The sequence below is a fragment of the Rutilus rutilus genome (genome assembly GCF_951802725.1).
Source record: "Rutilus rutilus genome assembly, chromosome: 10".
Taxonomy (NCBI): domain Eukaryota; kingdom Metazoa; phylum Chordata; class Actinopteri; order Cypriniformes; family Leuciscidae; genus Rutilus; species Rutilus rutilus.
In genome coordinates this window covers 14,699,453-14,715,726 of record NC_140215.1, presented here as the reverse complement: position 1 = coordinate 14,715,726, position 16,274 = coordinate 14,699,453, and the positions used below count along the sequence as shown (strand labels likewise).

The 16,274-nt window shown below is 39.4% G+C and overlaps 1 long non-coding RNA gene across 4 annotated transcripts in view; it reads left to right on the top strand.

Moving 5' to 3' along the window:
* The window catches only part of LOC311298359, a 46,421-nt gene extending 30,446 nt beyond the window's left edge, over positions 1 to 15,975 (top strand). The window contains exons 2-5 of one of the 4 annotated variants that reach the window (XR_014628945.1): positions 9,176 to 9,496; positions 9,632 to 9,763; positions 11,150 to 15,009; positions 15,301 to 15,975. This is a non-coding gene — a long non-coding RNA (uncharacterized lncRNA). Of the gene's footprint in view, positions 1 to 9,175; positions 9,497 to 9,631; positions 9,764 to 11,149; positions 15,134 to 15,300 lie in introns of those variants that run through there. The other 3 variants (XR_014628947.1, XR_014628946.1, XR_014628948.1) reach the window with 3 other exon arrangements.
* The last annotated feature ends 299 nt before the right edge of the window (positions 15,976 to 16,274 follow it).

Here is a 16,274-nt window from a genome sequence, read left to right as displayed (position 1 = left end):
TAAATCATATCTGTCTGGTGTTTATAAGCAGCACAAACAGTATTTTACTACGTGTAAAATACACAAACTTAGCTATATTAAATTGTTTGTGGTAACTACAGTTAAAAATGTAAAATATGTGATGATATTGATTGAGCAATTGATGTAAGTATAAAATATATGCACAGAATTTAGAAAATAGTATTTATAGAGATACATTTAGCCTATCACAGGACAAACGTGTGAATGCTAACTATATTTACAGTAGGCATAATTGTAATTGCCTATGCTGCAGCATGAGTCCAAAACAATCTTCTGTCCATGAACAGTTGTATTTCATTCATTAATCTGACTATAGCCTATGCAGCATCCGCATTAATTGCCATTGGCTCGTGTGATAGTAATATGGATCTTAGTAGAAGGCTATTTTAAGTGATATAGCGAAACCGAAACCGGAAGTGTCTCAGCACACTCGTTGATCGGAAATCAAACATGGCGGCAACGTGCAACTAGCCAATTATATAAGGTAGGCTAAATAATTGTAGGTAAATAGTTAATCCTGCCATCTCTTTGTTTCCAAAAGTATCGCGGTAATACGAAGTGAGAAAGCACTCCAAAGATTTCAGAGAGTAACTGTATGAATTTCTCAGACTGAATCGCGAACCGATTCAGATCGTTATGCTATTCCAATTCGACTCAAAAGAGTGAAAGCTTGTTCGACTTGAATCTGCGCTGCACAGACCGATCAATTTATGATATCAAAGTACCGCGAGAGCGATTCAAAAGCATACGGAGCTGTCTGCTCTCTAATCGTTCTCGCGGTACTTTGATGTCATTTACCGATCGGTCTGTGCAGCCCCGGTTCAAGTCGAACAAGCCTTGATTCTTTCAGGAATCGGAAATCGTTAGTTTTTAGTAGGGATGGGGAAATGAAGCCTCATGAATCACTGAGGCTTTCCCCTGACTGTTCCGGGAAAAGATTCAAAGCTTCGAGAGTGTCGAGAACAGCGCTGAGAACAGCGCCATCTGGCGCTTATTTAAAATAAAGCAGCCAGAAGCCTGTTTTAGAAGCTCTGGCAGATGAAGCAACCACAACACACTCCATAGTTTCAATGTTATGTGTACAAATAAAAGCCTTACATGTTTGTGTTTGATTTGTTCATTAAAAAAAAAATCATTTTCCCATTAAAGTGTGACAATAAAATATAATAGCTTATAAGCTTATGATTCAATAAAATTTAATGTAGGCCTACTCTCTCTCTCTCTCTCTCTCTCTCTCTCTCTCTCTCTCTCTCTCTCTCTCTCTCTCTTTCTTTCCACACACACACACACACAATGAATAAGGACATTGTCTGATAGGATCATCTGTTATTAAATGTCAATATCAATAATTGAAAATATCAACCAGACTGAGGCAACAATGACTCGTTAAATACGATCTGAAGTTCGAGCCTTATGACACCCGAAGCGAAACACGCACGTGACTGGACAGAAAGTGAGGCTTCGTTTGTCATCGGTCACGTGACTCTAGTAAACCGACACACGCCTCGATACGGGGCTTCACTAGAAATTGTGTCGCTTATGTGATACGCGCATCGAAGCTTCAGTGTCATATGTAACATCACTAGTTTTTAGTTCAGATAAAAAAATAAAAAAAACTCCCCGAGGCCAAGCACTCTCATTTGGATCAAATACTTTTTTTGGAGTGTAAAATGACATAAATGTTAGAATACTTGGCTCTGTTTTTGCTTCCTAGTTCAACAAGTGAGATTAGCATTGTGGCAAACATTGTATGAAATGAGGCAAGCACAGCTTTTGAAACTGGAGTTTGTCAAACTGTGAGTACAATGGAAAGTATTTCAATATGGAAAATCACCGGCTTAAAAAGTTATTCATATAATGAAAGGATTTTTCCTAAAGGCCTAGCAGTTACAAACGACTGCCAGATTTTTGTCTGCCACAAAATATCATGATATTGAGTCTGATACACTAACTGTTGATTTTTTTTATATTTAATGCATGGGTATACTTTCTTGGTGAATGCATAGATTGTTCTGTCAAGTGCAGCTTTGAAACTAATCCTATCTATCTATCTATCTATCTATCTATCTATCTATCAATTTATTATAATTATACTTTCTAATTCTATATTTAATTCTACATCCTATTTGCTAGCTCAATTCAAATTCAGATATTGACTTTAAAAGCCATTCTCAATTTAGTTCTGAATTGTACACAACCCTGATGGAGACACCTGTTGTCTGCAGCTGCAGTCTTTGGCCGATGGCCCGACTTCTAGGTTAATTTGGTCTGGCTTCTCACATCTTAACCAAGTATGCTGTCCAACCTCCCAGCAGTCTAAAGGGAACCTGGACTCAGGTCAAGCCCTCAGCAGTTTAGTTGTGGAAATCCTCACCACTGCTCTTGACATATGTTAAAAAGGCCATTTTCATCTATTGTCCAGAGAAAAGCAGGAGGAAAGGACTCTCTGTAGCAGTAAATAACTGTAAACATCCAGTTAATAGAGGCTCTTTTGTGTTTCCTGGCCATGGTTGTTAACTTGTTATATCTGGCTTTTATGTTAATAATCAGACACTCACCATCTATGCCAGCTTTTCGTATGCGCATTCGCTATTTTGACGAGCTTGTTGAAAAGGGGGCGAATCTCCAAAAAAGGGGAGGGGTATCTTTGCCTCTGTTACCTGAGGGGATTTTACCCCACCCTGCCCAATTTTCACCTACCTCTGTTTACTCGCAGTCCCCTCTGTATGTCACAACATTTACATGTCTTTCCTTTTGCTTCAATTTGTATGTGTTAGATAAGAAAAAAAATTGAGGCATGAAAAAAAAAAGCCTTAAAGAAGAGCAGTCCCCCTGCAACCATGAAACCCCTCTGCTGGCCAGCCAATGGCTATTCAAGGCAGAACAAACAAAAATCAAATGGGCGCTATGCTTTTAGCTTTTCATTCTAGCCGCAAAAGTTTCCAGCTGCTTCCATAATTATTACCTTTTAAAGAGTAGGAAAATGGCGGGTTAATTCACACAGTGGCTTTCTCTATCTTTTTTGTCTCTTTCTCCCTTACTCCCTGCCTCATTCTCTCCTTCCTCCACTCTCCACCCCAAACCAAAACAGGTAAGCTCTACTGTTAAATGAAGGCCTTTTTTAGTTGTAATTTGGTTTGAAAACCCTCTGGCCTGCCCAGATTATTCTTAGTCGGCTCTCTGTTTCCTGTCGGTAAGAAGGAGGTGCACCTTGTGCACAGGGAGAGGAACAATACGGCCTTGTCCCAGGTTCCTCTGGCCCCCTGCTCTGCTTGTCAGTCTGTAATTGTCATGCAAGCCCTCCTCTGGAAACAAAAGGCCTCGATGGGCTTTGTGGCCCACCAGGACCCCAGCATTGTTATTGAGTCCCCTGTGAGTATTTGCTCTTGAGTTTCTCAACCTGTAAGACCTTGATGCCAATGGTTTTGTTAATCTGTCGTATAGTACTTAAGTACGTGATCTAGTTTGAGTTGTACCACCATGTGGGGTTGATTTACATCAAAATTGATAAAAAAAAAAGCCACAGTAAGTAACAATAAGGTGCATTATGAGGTTGGCGTACGACGGAGGGTGTGTATCTGGAATGTCCTGTAATTGTATTAGTTTGCTTACTATATCATTGTGTATTTAAGGGGGTTTGGGGGTCAGTACATGTACATGGGGAGACATAGCTCTGCGTTATTGTTAAAGCCTGGGTGATGGATGGCTGTGGTCGCACATGATCCCAGCCCCTGCTGGAGAGGGCATGGAACAACTCAGCTTCATATTGTCCTTGTTCTGTGTGACAATGGGCCACTTGTGGGTCTGACACTCATCACCTGTTAGTCAGCCTCATTCGTATGAAAATACTACCCTGCCACAGTTCCAGCACTGTAGGTGCTTTTTCCTTCAGGCCTCTATGTGTATTTAGACAATGGTGGCCATCACAAAGTGACACTTGTAATTAAGAGCTTTTCATATCAAGCAGAGGTCGATGTCTTTCAGAGATAGAATACATTCAGCCGCCGACTGACCTACTAAAGTTATAGACAAACTAGATGTTACTTGATGAGTTTCACTTATTATTATTTCAATATTTTTAGAATATGATTATGTAGGTATAGTTTAGCTAAACAAATACTGTAATATTAATCAAATAAATACAATAGGACAAATGTATGTTTGTTGATTGTATTTATTTTATTAATGCTATAGAATCTAAACAACTGTACCTAAGAAATGACATCATAATAATTACAATAACAATTACAATTATTATTATTGCATATATTTGATAGCTTGTGCTTCTTGAATTTATGGTCCCTTTATATACAGAAAAAAAAGAAACGGTATATTCAAGCAAAACATATTATGTATTATAATGTGTTACTTTATATTTGTGTAGATATTTGGTAAATCTATGCAATAATGATATTTATTATGATCTCCTATAGGTCTCCAAGGGGTCTGAAAGTCTTGCATGCGGCTTTCATAAAAGGAAACATCTGCTTGTAATAGTGGTCCTGCTCCAGCGAGGCTGAGGGGAGTCAGGCTGGCTGAGGTGACTGACAGCTTCCCTGGCCCTGTTGTGCCTGGCAGATGTGGAGGTGTCACAGTAGTGATGAATTGTTTACACTCACCTGTCGGACACGTCCTTCAGAGTCGGGGGGATAGGCCCGAGCGACGGGAAAGGGGTGGCGGCACTGCCACAGGGTCAACAATATCTTCAGGTGCGTGTATGAACAACCGCGGAAAACGTGTCAAACATGGATGTTCACACAGCAACATTCACAGGTGTGGGGATTTTCAGTGAGGGCAGGTGTTTGCTATGTTTTGGATATATGCTTGGTGTGTGTCTGTTTTGTCTCAGTGCTGCCGGTGCGCACTGAATGGCTTGTGTCCTACGGCGTAATTAAATTCTTTTGTGAGGACGGAAGTGTTTTTGCAAATGGAGTGTATTTTGCACAACTTTTCATATTCCTGGTGAGAAAATTAGCATGTTAATGAGCACGTTGTTTACTCAAAAAATGTGAGGGAGATTTTTGTTCTCTTATATTTCTCCCTGCTCGTACAATATTCAAAAATAAACCACAAAAAGAGGAAATAAAATATTCAACTACGATTCCATGACAGCTAGCGAGCACTATTTTGAATGGGCCAAACCCACAGCGTGTTCCTCCACGCCAGAGCGACTAAACGAAGCCGTTACGCTGTCCAGTACGAGCATGAGTAATACAGTAATATGCCGTGACAAAAAACAGAACAACAGTATTCAGTTTGACAGACAGCTCAATTAAGATGACGTCCGCCTGATTAGAATCTCTCCCAAACCCATATTTACTTGATTCTGGTGTGTCATATCACTACGGCCCGATCGTACAGCGAGCGATGACAACCATCATGTTTTAATCCTCTGCATCACTCCAGAGTCATACGCTATTCCATTTTAACTGCTTCTGCCTGGGCTATTCTCCCCATTGTTGATTTATTCATTATTAACAACCATTCCCCCCTTTCAGATCAATGTTGCAAAGCGGCCCCCTGAAAATGTGGACGGGAGCTCTCTTCAAAGTGGCCATGCTCGAGTATTCAGCCATCTGTGCTCAGACGCACAGCAGTATCTGCATTAAATAGCCCCCTTAGTAACAAGCCACGGAAAAGCTATCTGCTCCGTGAGACGTTCAAACCTCATTGACTGTGAAGGGAGACGCATCAAAACTATTCTGTGTTGCTATGGCAATGGAGACCTCAATAAGTTAATCTTTGCCATTTTTTTCTCCTTTTTTGTGCCAGGCTCAGTGGTAGTCAAACATGTGTGAGTGTGTGTGTGTGTGTGTTGCCCTATTCAGATTCACTGAATGACTGGCTATTTGGCGATTTCCATCTAGAAACGACTCAATATATATATAGAACTTGTGATTTTAAATACATTTAAGTCCTACAGTTGTGCTGGTTTACAAGTATAGTATTGTAAATAGCATCTTTGAGTAGAATGACTGTTGGAATACAAATGTGGCTGTGTATGATTGAAGCACGGCGGAGTTTGATCAGATGTGCTTCGAGGAAAGTTTCCTTTGATCCGATCGCTACCAGGGTGAACAGAGTGAAGTCGTGAATGGACGTACACTCAGGGAATATCAATGCATCGCTAATCGTCTCAGCCCCTGACTGCCTGCTAGCATGTGCTAATTCACAACGTAGCTCAGAAAATGGGCTGAAAACCTGAACCTCAAATTTCACATTTCATAATTTTCAAAATACCTAGACTTGCGTTCAAATGCCATCTGACGGCTGACAGTGATGAGGCTGTGATTTTAAATATCATAACGTGCTAATGCACAGCTCGTGAAAGCTGGGATTTATTGCTTTTCTAATCATTCCGAGTGTTCTTAGCTGTCGTGATGTGTTGCGGCCTCTGTCGAACACAGCTGCGCTAATGTAATTCTGCTGAGATGAAAGGGACCGGCTGGGAAGTGTGGTTTACTGTTGCTGTGAAACATGGACAGAACGTAGCCAATTAGATCTGCTAAAGTGACATGATCAAGCAGAAATACTGTGTGTGGCTTTTTTAATGGCTGAAGTCGGCTCTGATGCCGGATCACTTTAATGGCTGCCATATGCCATGTTTGGTTTGGCTGGTTTCCCGCAAGATGTTGTGCTTGTGTTTTGCGGCTTTTAGGATTGTCAAGATTTCTCTCATGTCATGTTTAATGTTTCTCACTGCTGTTTGTGAATATGGACGGACACCTCACATGTCATTGTGACAAGCACACACCAGTCTTGAATGGATTTTCCGACCGTTTCTTAAGAATAAAGACTTTCAGCAGTGAAAAAAAAAAAAAAACATGATCACAGAGAGTTTCTACTTTTGTCATTTATTTTAAACATGACACAATTCATGGTTTAAAGGTTTAGTTCACCCCAAATGAAAAATTTGTCATCATTTAATCACCCTCATGTTGATTCAAACCTGTATGACTTTCTTTTTTCAAAAAAAAAATAAACATGTTTTGAAGAATGTTGGTAACCCAAACATTTTGGCAACCATTGACTTCCATAATATGAAGAAAAAAAAAGAAAGAAAAAAAAGATCTTTTATGTTCTATAGAAGAAAGAAATGTATACATTTTTGGAGCAACGTGGTGGTCAGTAAATTATGACCAAATTTTCATTTTTCATCCTTTTAAATTCTGACAGCGATACAAGTGCACTCAAAAGGGTCAGCGCCACTCGAGAGTGTGTATTTGTTTTGTGGAGTAAGAGCAAAGAACCCCATTTGCAACATAAGTGCCAGGTAAATACATTTGATATTATGGCCCCTGCCTCTTGAGGGTGGGGGGTTCATCAGCCCCCTTGCCCCATTGTGCCCTATTTAAAAGGGTTTGTCATGAATGTGAGAGAGCCTCTTTTCCCCTACTGCTCTCCCCTGGAAATGGAGATGTAATGACATTTGCAGCTAAAAGGAGCTCATTCACAGTTTGTACAGTTTAAGAATTCAAATGAAGTGTTTTCTCGTGCTGTATTGCCTGAAGGAGCAGTCGAGAGAGGAAAGCAGATTTCTGAGGATTACTTCTCCAGGTTCCCTTTATTATGTTACGAGTCTGTAGTAAATGGGGATGAGGGAAAAGTGAGTTAAAGTAAAGGTTGTGTGTTGGGGAGGGGGCATGTATCCACCTCTGCAGGGCCTCAATGGCATGATAACAGTGGTATTGGACACAGTTTACACACACACACACACACACACACACACACAGACACACAAATGCCAGAGTGTGCTGCAATGTGGTTGTTCACAGTTATTGGCAGTAAAACACCTGTTTTCAGTGGAAGAACAGCTCCTGTCACCCCCTCCAGCCCCTCTCTGGTTTGTTTTAAGTAAATAGAGACCTGTGAAGGGAAAGTGAGTGACATTTTGGAGAGCATGAACTTTTAATTGTGGTTAATTTGTAAGATGTCACAACATCACGGTTGGCTAAAGTCTGCGCTGTTGTGGGAGGCAGAAGAAATTGTTCCTCTGGGAATGTAAAAAAATTATATAAATATAAAATGTGTGTGTGTGTGTGTGTATATATATATATATATATATATATATATACTGTAACTAATAGAAAATAGAAAATAATATTAATTATGTGTAAATAATATTAATAATGATATTTATTAATTTATAATTCATTTAAAATCAATAATAAAAAATCATCATCATCATAGAAAAATATATATACTGTATTAATTTCTTACTGTGTGCAATAGTTTCTGGATAATATTTCTTTATAATATAAAACACAGTAAGTTTTGAAATCACTCCTGTCGTCAACAATACAAAAATAATCTGGTATTAATTGACTATTAACAAACACTAAACTTTTTGGACAAGAAATAAATTAGATGGCATCATTGTAATATTTTACAAAAATATAGTTTGTTAGTTTTGAAAAGGTTATAAATTAGTCTCTTATTAAAATGTTTTTAATATAAACAATCTTGCGCCGGATATCATTTGCCAATTAATATCCAAACAGAGTAATAAGGGGATCACTACAAGAGGTGCAACTAATCAGAATTGCATTGTATCGAAGAGAAAAACTAAATTTGCAGTCCTTATTTTAATTAAATGTGCACTGCTTTGGAACAGTTGAACTGAAAATGCAAATGCAAATGCAAAAAAAAAAAGTTTCATACAAAACCAGGTTTGTGAACATTGATGGTTGCAGATAGTCTCAGCTTCTTGTTATTTTTACTTTTTTTTTTAAAGCCTCACCAGGGACTGGGGCTGCAAATAAGCCTAGAAGGCTAGAAGCCTCTATATATAGCATCGGCTGCTTGAAATTGTAGCAATATTATTCTGCATTCCCTGTTAAGTAAACAAATCAAATAAATAAATATTCCTTGTATTTACCCCCAGTTTCACAGACAAGGCTTAAGCCTAGTCCCAAACTAAAATGCATTTTTGAGCTGTTTTAACTGAAAGCAACTTGCACTGATATATCTTAAAATATGTCAGTGCCATTGTTTTATCTCAAGATGCACACCAGTAAAGTCACATTTATAAAAGCTACTTAAATGCCCTAATCGAACTAAGGCCTAATCCTGGCTTAATCTAAGCCCTATCTGTGAAACCGGGCCATAATTTGGTAATTTGGTAATCTTGTAATGTCAATTTTTATATTTACAGTATAACTTCCTCTCAGTCCGTATGACCTCCGAAATGCATTGGGGATGTCCGAGTGCAGGATCATCCAAGCAGAAATTAGCAGACAGACATTGTGCTCTCCACAGTTTCATCTTCAGTGTGCAGATCACATTTCCACCGGCCTGCCTTCCTGCTCAGCTCAGAGTCTCTTCGAGGCGTCAGGCTGTAATTAACCATTCCCGTCACTACCACTGTTCTCTGATCTAGATGGGCCCGGAAGTCTGCCACGGTACCCACCGTTCTGTTTCAAGCTAATATCTCCAGCTTTGTTCGTATGACGACGAGCTGCTCTGAAGAAAATGGGTAGGAATGAGCATATATAGTGGAATTTCTTTGCCCACCTACACTCACACACGCATATTTACACGCGAGTGAACATGCTCTGCTTCTACCTGATATGCTTGAGCTGTAAAGGTAAAGCCTTTATTATCTCGGCAGGCAGCAGAAGGTGTCACCTTCATCGGACCTGACACACATGCTACTCAAACCATGGGAGACAAGATCAGGGGCAAATTAATCGCCAAGATGCCAAGGTCAGTGTCGTGCCCCCATGCGCGTGGGCTGGTCAAGGTGAGGAGAGTTTCATACACACACCAACACACGTCTATTCTTCCAGCCACCTCAAATGACTCATCTCACGTCTGTCATTCCGTCACAGGGGCATCGGCACTGATGTGTGTGTTTATAAAGACTAGGTGTTGTCAGTTAGCTGTCAGCTCTGGGAATAACAGATTAGGCCTTTTTTGATACGTCGCCGCTGTTGCAAATTCTTACCTACCATGAAATGAGATCCAGGAACTCTGGATGTACGTGTGTGTGTGGGGGTGGGGGGGTGGGGTGGAGTGGAAGGGCCGTTGCTAATGAGGGATGTTTTGAAAACATTTAAAGCCCTAATGATGCTGCTGCAAAAGCAAAGCCTCTTCCGGGGGCCGTGATTTAATATGGTTAGCGGCTGTGGAAAAATTGTTTCACCCAATTTAAGTCTTGCGTTCCTGTTGTTAAAATATTGGGGTTAGAGGCTAACACAAAGATGAGGAGGTGAACAACCCTGCGGTATGTGTATGTGTGTGTAATTCTGAAAGTATGAAAGAGTATTAAACCTCGTTCAATAGCAGCTCTGCAGATTCTCAGTTCTCGGTTTTGTGTCAAAAGCTCTTAATTGTCTGTATTTGGCAAGTTTAACACTTCCTGACTTGAGTGGCCTCGCCTGAATGCCCTTGCATAGCTAAAAATGAATGGGGATGGGAAAGGCCTAGATGCAGAACAAACACACACACATACACATGCATGCAAATACATTTAAAATCCATAGTGACCGAATTAAACATGCCAAGAGAAAATTTCCCACCGAGAAATTTTGAGATTTTAGCTGCGCCTAGTTCTGTCCGCCAGCCAATTTTCCATCAGGAATCTCTCATTAGCAGATGTTTTTGGCCACAACACACACACACCTCAGTGTGATCTGGTGAACCCTAAATTTAACAAGCACTTACCAGAGCAGACGAGTTAATGAAAGGAAATTACCTTTTCTGCCAATTTCCCCCTTCCATTCAGGTGCCTTTTACTTCACAATTTAAAATGACAAATACTTTTACTTTATACTAAATAAACAGATAAATCTTTCCAGGAATTGAATGAGTCAGGTATCAATCGTGGTCAGATGGTCTCATTTATATCTCCGTTGCTATGCTGTCCAATACTCAATTGCAGACTTGTCAGAGGAGTCTGTTTAATTTCTTACAGTGAAATGTAGTTTTTATCTCACTCACATGCACATCCATTTTAGTCATTACAGCTTTTGAATTGTCAAAATATTGGCTAATTGTCTTTGAATTTCTTTTCACAATTCTAGCATCCATTTTTGACTAAAACTGCAATATGTTTGATTAGTCAATTTAGAAGACGGCGATACGGGATGAAGTTTATTTACACCGCTGTCATCTGTTCCCTGCTTAGCAACAAAGCCAATGATTTCCACATAAGAGCAGTGGGGAGACAGAGGAGGATTGTGTAGACGGCCCCTCCAGAGCCCGCTGAAGTGAAGCCGTAGTTGGGTGTTTTGGCCGGTCTCGCCCGGCCGCCCCACAGCAGGTTTGAAGCCTCCTCTATCACTACCTCCAATCAATAGAAGAGCTGCTCCCCCTGCTGCCTATCTCATGCTACAACTTCCTCTTCCCTCACCCCTTCCATTGGCACATCACCCTTCACATTTCCTCTCTTTCTCTCTGCAGTGAAACAGTCAGGATGATCCTGATGATACTCGTTTGACAGTGGCTGACATGAGCAGAGGACTATCAAGGAGGCCTGTAAGGCTAGTGAGAGAGAAAAGAAACCTCGGAGGCTCGTTCCTACGAATACAGCTGCTGTTTTACGGCTCTGTAGTGCTGCGTTTGTGGGTTAAATTTACTAGTACTGATGCTTGCTTAATTGAATCTCCTGTTAGAAATGTTTCTGCGTGCCAACATAATAACTGTAATCATCTTGTCATCAAGTCCCGTTGAACTCAATCATCCGCCTCTGAAACGCACGATTTTCGTGTTTGACATCCTACTGGGTCTTCATGTTACTCTGTGTTCATCTGATCATGCTTGAGAGCTGTAAATGGTTTTTTTTAGGCCTCTTCACTGTGATAGTACGTATCCCATGTAATATTAAACATGGTCAGTTGTCATACTCTTAATTTTACTTGATCAAAGCTTCAAATTAAGTTGCTCTCTGCTGGTAGGCTTTGCTTTCAGTACGTGTTGTGATTGTGTGAAAGGGACATTTCTAAAGCAATTAATTAGAATTTTCCCAGAATTTCCTAGCAAACAGGGGCTGGAAAACAAGAATATAATGTAGTTCTAAAGATTTTGAATAGATATAAAGCTCACATTAACATTTTCACAGTTTGACTTCACACTTGGTCCTGTGTGTCTGTTCACATTAAGGATTTTTTACATGCGGTTTAAAAGTAATAATTTGTCTTTTTAAAATTGTCGTTTGCAGTTCATACCAGTCTGGACTAATAGACTTAGCTAATGTGATTGTCTAAATTATTTTATTCAGCAAGGATGCATTAAATTGATCAAAAGTGACAGTAAAGACGTATGTAATGTTACAACAACAAAAAATATATATATTCTATTAATCGAAAAATCCTGAAAAAAATGATCATGGTTTCCATGAAAATACTAAGCTGCAAAGCTATTTTCCTCATTGACTATAATGAGAAATGTTTCTTGAGCACCAAATCAGCATATTTCTGAAGGATCACACTGAAGACTAGAGTAATGATGCTGAAAAATCAGCTTCGCCAACACAGGAATGAATTACATTTTAAACTATATTAAATCAGAAAACATTTTTTATTATTGTAATAATATTTCACAATATTGCTGTTTTTGCTGTATGTTAGTTCAAATAAAGACAGCCTTGGTGAGCATAAGAGACGTCTTTCAAAAACAAAATCTTTCTAACCCCAAACTTTTGAATGGCAATGTATGCACTGTTAATCAGACTACAATTGGTGGATTGGAGGTAATGCCTGACACGCATTTAATCCTTCAAATATTAAATGGCGCATTGTGTCATGTTGTATAGTGCATGTTAACATACTGACTGATGAACACATTGTGCTAGACAATGTTGGATCTTCTCCTAATCAACCTTTCATTCTCTCAAACAGAAGCATTCTGTCCAGTCCCCCGTCCATTGATTGGACGCGCCATAAGCCCCAAGAGGAAGCTTATTTGGGCCTGGCTGCAGCGTGTGGGTGTGTTAGAGAGCACAGGGTGGTCCTGTGGGCTAGAGAGGGCAGCTAACTGGAGTAAACAGGACTCAGCAGGCTTAGTGTTTGTGTTTACTCTGCTGGAGAGGAGGCCATTAGAGCAAACAGCCAGCGTTTCTTCACATGTTGCTGAAAATCACCCCAACCTTCATTCACTCCTGTTTGGCACTACTAACACCCAGCCAGTGTGCCCAGATGGCCCCGCTTTCCAGATCTCTCACTGTTTCTGCCCTCTCTCCCCTCCCTCCCTGCGCCGTGGCGTCATTAAAAGTGTCTGTGAGAGGAGGTGTAAAAAACGGGTGCCGAGAGGGAGCAGAAAACAATTTAGTGGCATTTAAAGATAACGTCCTCCTCTTATTTACATGGCCTATCTAATCTAATCTAGGCTGTGTCTTCATTTTTAATTTGCACATTCAAGCGAGCTTCAGAGAGGAACCTAGGCTTAATTAGTTTAGTTATCTCCCCTCATGAATGGATAAAGTTCCCACACTGCTGGTGTTTCAGATGAAGCCTAATTGGATTTTGAGGCCAAAAACAAAAGGAGAAATAAAAGAAACGAGGGTTAGATAACAGAGGGGAAGACTGAATTGAGAAAGTGAAAGGGGAGTGAACTGTAGTCTCAGCTGAGGAGAGAGAAAATATGTGGTCGAGATCCTCGTTTGAGATCAAAGCCAATGTAGGAGGGTCTATGACGAATCAAGAATGAAGAAATATCCTTTAAAACGTTTAGAAATGTACTCTTTTCTTGTTTGTTTTATGCGGTTTTTAAAACTTTTATTTTAATGTGATGTATAAATCTTTTCAAATATATGTGAAATATTTACATTCACTGCATGACATTGTATGTCTGAACTCAATTTGTTATTTACCATTTTAATTTCCCCCCAAACTGCTTAATGATTTTCTTTTCAAGAACTGTATTCTTTTAATTCTTCGATTTCTGAATTGCTTTTTAAATAAATGTAACAAATTAGCATCTCATCATTTACAAAGGAACTCTCTGAGGCATATGAAGAGATGCACTCTAAATCACTGCTGCAGTTTTGTCTAAAGTTTATTAGTACATCGGCTTTCGATGTTTTCTGTTGCTTTATATATAACTGAAACCTTTTGCATTTTAAATGACAGAATTTAGAACACCCCCTCAAGACCCCTTCAGGGGTTTCAGTGCAATTTGCCAGAAACTGCGCATTAGAATATCAAATCCAGGCCTCAAGAAAAGTAAGCCCACATTCGGTTTTAAATCTCAAGCAGTTTTTGCCAGTATCCCTTTATAAGACCGTTTCCTTAACTATAGCGAAAGTGTCTACATGTTTAAAAATCATCATTCTTAAAGAGACAACTGAGCCTGAGTAAATCAATTATTGAACATTACCCTTCATTGTGATATCTGATTCGAACAAGGTCAAGGGAATTATTAATAACCTTCTGTTCTCTTTCACAGGCACGTTTACAAATTAGCACTTCTCACAGGCCTGGGACCTGCTTTACGGAGCCGAGTTTTCTGAGCAGCCTGAAAGTGTGAAAGAGTTCCAGAGGGCAAAGCATTTGGAGAAGGATAGATAATGAGATTCTTTTGTTAATGCCATTGAACTCGATTCAATTAGTGAAAAGGGCCCATGTTTGTGATATAGCGTGCACAGTATACGTGTTTCTGTATGTAATTGACTTTGTAAGCCCTCAAGGAACAAACTTTTAGCAGTTTCAAACATTCAATGTTATCGTCAAGCACAATGGAGAGCCAAGAATGTTTGTCTTTTCTCTTTCTGTTTTTTTCTTTTCTTTAGCCAAGTGAGCTGTTTTGGGGCTGATCTTGTGTGTGCCTGTGTGATGTATAGATTAATTAAATAAGCATATTGATTCCTGTTCTGGCAACACAGAGTGTGGGGTTTTAATTAGTCCACGCTTGAGTGTGTTAAAATTCCTGTCTTATCTGTGTGGAACCAAGTGGAACTGAATGCATGAGGGCTGCTCATCAACTCAAAATCTCCAATAACCTTTTTTGTTGTTTGTTTTTGTCTGACCCAAAACCCAAATTTTAAAGTATGTAAGTATATGAAACACTTCCATTCCTAATACTCATTTTAAATGCATATATTTGCGCTTACTGCCACCCATATTATAGAAGAAAGGGAATCAGAAAATGGATGCGTACATTTTTTTTTTATTTATGCGGCCACGTAAAAACAAAACGTTTGACACTATATATATATACACACACACACACATTTTATCATCGAATATAAACAAATGGAACATGAATTTACTGAACTGCAAAAACCTAACGTCCAGATTGTGTTAAGGTATTTAATGTCTCAAATGTGTCTTGTTCCTACAGCTTGTGATTTAAAGGTTTTTTGGAAGCCCTTCATCTCTCTCTTGGCAGCAGACAAGTGTGACGGCACATTTTTGTGCACATCCAAGAACCTTCTGTCCTGCCTACTGATACCTCGATCTGGTATCCCTTAGCCATCTTGTTCTTCATAAATTTTTCACCATGCTGGGATCAAAGCTCACCACTGTATTTGTGTTCTGTTGTAATGGCCAAGGATGTAACATGAAAATCTACTTAGAAAATTACGATCCATCTAATATCAGGCCTAGTGTTGACATGGCTTGTTTCTGTGTGGGTTTTTAACATGATTGATTTATTTTGTTTAGACGGGCATGAAGGTGTAGGAATGTTTTGTGCTGTAGGCGTTTCAGTGGGTGATCCGCATTCATATGCCGTGCACTTGTCTCAATATTGCAGCCAGGCCATGTAGCTGTGTCAGAAAGCACACTCATCTGCTTTTTTTTTTTTTTTTTGCAGAGATGCATGTGATCTCAAGACACTTTCACATCACTTTCGAAAACCTTCTTTTTAGCATTCCATCAAATAAAATTTAATAAAATAAAATACTCAGCAGAAATAAGTGTTTTCAATTCTTTCCCTATAGAGGCTGCAGTAGAAACATCCGTAGAGGATTGTGGAGTGGAGAAAAGTAGTGAAAGCATCAAAAAATTAAGAAATGTCAAAATTGACAGGTGAAAAGCACTGAATGGCAGCCAATCCCTGAGATTTTTAAAAAAGTTTGCTTAAATTTCTCCCTAATTGTGCATTTATGATGATATTTATTGATTCATCAGAGGCTGAAATACACACTTTTTGGATGTATTTTATTGAGTTTCTACTATGTGCAATGTAGTGTTTTAAGAAAAGGAGGTTCTCTTTCTGTGTGGCCCAGCTATTCTTCTTCCTGTTAGAGTGTCTCAAGTAGACTTGCCTTGCTTGTCTTTCTGACATTGATTTCTCCTGCTGCCAACTGCTGA